Source organism: Vollenhovia emeryi, unplaced genomic scaffold (genome assembly GCF_000949405.1).
Source record: "Vollenhovia emeryi isolate VEMERY1.0 unplaced genomic scaffold, V.emery_V1.0 DF939183.1, whole genome shotgun sequence".
Classification (NCBI taxonomy): domain Eukaryota; kingdom Metazoa; phylum Arthropoda; class Insecta; order Hymenoptera; family Formicidae; genus Vollenhovia; species Vollenhovia emeryi.
The window spans coordinates 51,123-57,040 of NW_011967183.1; positions in this window are offsets into that span (position 1 = coordinate 51,123).

A 5,918-nucleotide genomic window follows, 5' to 3' on the forward strand; every position below is an offset into this window, starting at 1 on the left:
ACGCGGCGGACATTACNATGGCGAACGGCTGAATCTCGCGAGGACAGGGACACTTCCCCCCCCCCCGGTTTTACTCGGGCACAACGTACGCAAAACGAATATTTTAATAGCCTCCTTAGCCGCGCAATTTCGCCCTTCCGTCGCCTCCCCCCCCTCCCCCCGTCCAGGTACTTGCGATTCGGTGGGAACGACGGTTAATAAATTCTTAATACGCGGCAATTCAGCTTTTTCGGGCGCGCCGATGACTCCGTTCGTCCGTCCGAGGAAAATGTTCCGCCCGAGAGACGCAGACACGGGACATTCGTCCGGGGGCGAGTTGTCCCGTATGCAAATTCGTTTTATTGTCGCGGCACAGAGAGCGTAGTCGAGCAGACGTGGACCCATGTAAACGGTCATCTTCGCTACCCGCCTTAATTTCATTCATGCCCCGCTACCCTCCGGCCGCCCCTCTCTCGCCGCCCCACTTTAATTACTGCCAATTGCCCTTGCCGCACGCGAATTATGTCATTTCCACATGAGCAGCACTTTAGCGAAATTTTCGCTAGGTAGTCAGAAATGAGACGACTGCAGTCTCGTTCTCTTTCCGCGCTCCCCGCGCGCCCACCCAGTCCCGGTGTAGCGTAATAAGGGAATAATTAATTAACTCCACTCCCCCGCGTTTCGTTTTTGCGCTTCGACCCTCGACGGAATAAAATTTACGTGTGTCCCGCGTATTAATTAAATGTCGTATCTTTTTCTCTTTCTTCCTCCCATTTTTCACGGGCGCGCGGCGCGCGATCGTAATGGTTCAATGGAGGTAATCTGGAGGAGCGAGTGTAAAAAGGAAAAGAAAAGGAAGAAAACGCATATCGTATTGTCCACGGCGAGGATGCGCGCGGGATTGTAAAATATTTTTGCGCGGCGACGCCGTGGAAGCGCCGACGAAATATCTGTAGGCGAAAGGAGGAGACCATTTGTCCTTCTAATTCAATTATTCCTTGTTACAGTCGTATCTGCAGAGAAGCATCCCTCTTCTACTCGAGTTATTAGGCGGCGGGGGCACGAGTGAATTCCCAGCGAGCGGTCAGCGGCGACATTCCGGCGTTGCTACCAGCGCGAATGAAAATTTCACAGTCTCCCGATTCCCTCCAATTCGAAGGATCCCGGAGATCCCTCGGCCACGTCGAATCCCTCGTCGTCGTCCTTCCCTCCCCTAGTTATAGGGACCGTCGCATATCTACACGCTGACGGGGCAGGACGGGCGGAAAAATAAAGCGCCGTGAGGCTAGACACGATTCCGAAAGTGAATCACGCGAATTAATCTTGCGGAAAATCAGGTCAATCGTGAGATCCCGGCGGAATCGCTACGGCGCACTTGTTAGTCCAGTTAGATCACCGAAGGAGATCGAACGTCCGTCAATTCTTCTGGTCCTTCCCTTCGTAGCGCGGCCTGCGCTCGAAAACTCGTATCGCGTTGTCGCGCAATTAAGCCATTTTGTCTCGTTCTCACCCCCCTCCCCCACACTTATTGTTAGCGTGTACGATATATTAAAACAACAAGTAAACAAGTGAGGCCAATCTTAACGAGCACGAAAGTTGACAAAGCAATATATACTTTAAATTTCAAAGATGTTACGGTTGAAATATAAAGCAGCGGACGCGTTTCGGCACACGATGCTTTCATCAGCGGAGAGTTAAAATTAAATAGTTATTTCGTCTGGTACGTAATTGTCAGTAATTATACAGTGTAGAGCGATTGAGGCGGACAGGATTAGTCAGTTGTAAAAAACGTAGCTGAGGCAGCTGGGCGCAACGGTTGTGGTCAATGCTTTATGGAGACAGATCCAAGTTCTATACCAGGTGGGATGGCCTACATACTACGATATATTAATTTTTCGCATCACATTTAGTTACGCGTAACTGGAAAAAGGATTCTTTAATGACAACAGCCGTTTGCTTCCCTTTTTCAGCGTCCCGACGACATGTTTCGCTTAATTGCGCGGGTAGTTGTAGCACATCGTGTAGCACATTAGCGGATACGAAGGCACCGCGTTATCACACCTGGGCGATTTTTCTCCATTAGCGGCATTGTTTCCGCACGAGTGTGTCGCCGGTCCGACCGCGCGAGTCACGTGAAACTGATTTGTAGCTGGAGAGCCAGGTTTATAGAAAAAAAAATCCAGCTTCCAGTCGTAGCGACGGTACGAGGTGGACTTGGCGGTGCCAAGTTGTTACTCGCTAAACAGAAGTTATCTCACGGCGGAAATCGCTGATAGTACACGATTTAAGTAGAGGAAAATCCCCTATTATGAGATAAGCTTCTAATATGAGATAGCAGGGTTCTTTTTGCTGAATTAGACATCTAGTTTCATCGTGAATTTATTGCCCTTGGAGTGAAATCTGTTTGGTGGAAAATTCATTGTTGGATCGTGTAATCGTTAATAAATATTTGTGATCAAATTTGGATGTTGAAGACCTGCTCTCTCTAGAGGTGTGACATTTCGATGTTATCTTTACACGCAAAATATCGCAAGATGCCCCAGGAACGTTTTTAATGTCATTTCTTTACATTTTTGAGTCCCCAACTCCGTTTCAACACGTTTTTAAAACGCAAAATAGCATCCAAATAACGTCAAAAATCGCAATTTTCCTTAGTAAACATTTCTAACGTCAATGTTGTATCCTAAACCAAAAAGGTTTATGCCTAAGACCAGTTTTATAGCCTGAAAATGATATGTAATTTCAGTAATTTGTTTCATACCATTTTAATATATGTTACATTGTTTAACATATGTTTAGTCTTAATAAATGTCGTGAATTGTTCTATCAAAACACTAAGGCCCGGTTTCACCAACGTTGTTTAGCTTTAAGCTTAGTTTAATTCGTTCTTTGCCTCTTTCTAAAGTAACAGTTGGAAAGAGGCAAAGAACGAATTAAACTAAATTTAAAGTTAAGCGACGTTGGTGAAACCGGGCCTAAGTCGTCTTATCGAAGCCCTGCCCACCTCTGACCACGGCGTTATCAAAAACATTAGCAAAATAACGCAAAATCTGGAAAAACAAAACGCAAAAATGCCCAAAAATAACATCAAAATGTCACATCTCTAGCTACCTCATATTAGAAGCCTGTCCCATAAAAGAGGGGCTTTCCTCTACATACAGGGTGTCCGGTAAACTCAATGAAAAAAAATTCCCTGACTTTTTCAGGTTTTCCAGGAGCCGGAATTAATTTTTCCCAGACCGTTTAGTGTAACTTTTTTCAAGATGCATAATTTGCGTACATCTGTATGGTAAATCAAGTAAATGTTAAATGACCAAGTCCTTGAAATATTTTTCTCGGGAAACAAAAATCCGGAATTTATAAAGGTAAAAATGTAAATTAAAGCAATTATACCATCTATGTATGATGCTTTCGTTTTGCTTAACTGCATTTTGTTTGCAACTTACTAGACAGTAACTTACTTAGATAGTACTGTTTAGTAATTTATCTTCTTTCATAGTTTTGTCTCATCGTCAGTTTAACACATTGAAATAAAATAACACGACGATGAAAATATAAATTACCGACCACGCTTAAAAATAAATTGACGTTTAGCAAAACAGAAAACTAGTGTACTAGGAGCCAAAGAAAAGTTTGTTTTCTAAAAACTTTAAATTATTCAGAAAAAAAATGTGAAACGATGTAAAAAATCCAGACAAATCGTAAAATTTCCTGACTTTTCCCCTGACATCTCCAGATTTCCAAAATTCCCCGACAACTCCCGGTTTTCCAGATTTCCCTGACCACTGGACACCCTGATAATTGAAGTTACGTGACGACTCTCTAGATTATTGTAAAGCAACACTGATATACGAACGGATTGCTTCTTGAGCCCATCCACAAGACACGAAATACCCAAACAGGTCACCGATATCGTTATCTGCATCGCACTCGATTATCAGCACTCGAACCGGGCCCCGACTAACGAATCCGAGCCGCTATCTTACACAGGAATACACACTGTCTCAGCTTAATCTTTCCACGCAACCGTTCTCGGAGTTAATAGTTATTGGAAGAAATCGCGCCGGTCGATTATACTGACGATCGAATTAGTCCGGAATATTTGCGCGCAAATATCTCTTAAGCGCAGCAGCGCGATAAAGGATTTCCGAAGGTAGTTTAATTTGCATCAGGCCGGCCGGTTGTATTAAAGCGACTCGGATAAGAAAGGATTTCGGACGGGTAGGGGGGGGGAGGGGGCGGCGGGGGTGAGGGAGGCGCCATTAATTCTCACGGAGAATCCGCCTCGCTCTTCTTTTCCGACGTTACGGCAGTTAGTCGTCACTTAGCTAGTTACTCGCTTACTTAGTCCACTTATTTTAATCGGGCGCTCGTCCGCGCCGCCTCAACCCGATTCTCCGCTTGTTTTTACGCCTTATCCCTTAAGGCTAATTCATTAATTAATTCCGTTAGTACCTTACCTACCGCCGCTGCCCTCCCCCCTTCCTCCTCCGCCCCCTCCTCCTCCTCCTTCATCTGTGTTCCACCGTCCCGCCCGTTTCTCTCCCCGTTGATGCAACTCCAGCGAACCTCTTGAAGCACGGGTGGGTGCTCACTAATTAAAGTAATTACTAAATAAATTGCAATTACACTAATGGATCGAGCACGACGACGGATACACTCGTCAGGAACTGTCGCCGAACTTTTCCCCGGTTATGTTGCCGATTACGAGATACCTGCCGATGTCGGTATTCTCCACTCAGATGTGGTCGTCCCCGTCGTCGTCATCGTCGTCGTGACCCTACCAGGCCGGGAGGTAAAATTATAGCTGTGTCGCCGCCGCCGAGTCTTCTCGCTCGCCGCGAAGGCGAGGACTCTTCGTGAAATTATTATGACGGAGCAGCAGCAGCACTGGTCGTTTATACGTCACTTGTGCGTCGATCCCCCCCCCTGCCCCGCCGGTAATAAATCTTTCAACGCGCGGCCAGATATCGGCGATAGATCGCAAAATACGTTTCCATTATTATGACACAGAGCTTGACACGCTCTATGAAATGATAAAGGAAGTAATAAAATATTTGGAAATCGCCGGGCGGGTTTGATCGCACTCGCGGGCGCCGAGCGCGCCGGCAAACACAGATAGTGCGTCAACGTGTTAATGGGGCTATCAGTCAACATACACGTTTGAGTGACGTCTCAATCAAACACCAACGCGTATTTTGAATTCGCGTTACACCGGCCACTCTCCGATTTCCCGTCGCGTTCGATTCGGCGTCCGGTAACGTTTCTCCGAGGAGGGCGAGAGGGCGAATCTCCGCGATGCGCGCGTCAACGATCCGCGATCGCGAGACTGTAAACCCCGGAGGGGAACGAAACTCTTTCGCTTCGTCCGCATTCCAGAATTAAAAGGGGGGGAAAAAAAAGAGGCAACTCTCCGCGTCGGATTTGCGATTAGCGACGCCTTTCCTTTCCCCGTGGCGGCGGAAACGAAGCTGCACGCGCGCGCGCGCGCGCGCGCGGGGGTGCGCGGGCGCACGCCTGAAAGTATGTTACGTCGATCGAACTCGACGATCGCAATTATCCAGTAGGTAACGATTCCCGGAGGGCCGCCGCTAATTAATATAACCGGCGACAATTCATTCGCGATTGACAGGAAAATGCGTCGAGCGCGCGGCATCGCGACCGGTCCGCGTGCTCGTGATGGGGCGAAAGGGGGCTCGAGGAGGGAGGGGGGGAGGCGCGCGGAGGGGCGGACTGGAGGCTCGCAATTTGTCAGGTGACAGCCGAGAGACTGGAATAAATGGACAATTACACAAATACAATGTTTGACGTCATTTCAATGACGCGAGAGACACCTGTGATTGATTGTTAATTGCCTCGGTTTGTTACCCTGACCAACGACGGGATTGGTGGGGACGTGCGCGCGAGGAGATGGGAAGAGGAGGGGGCCGGGAAGGGGC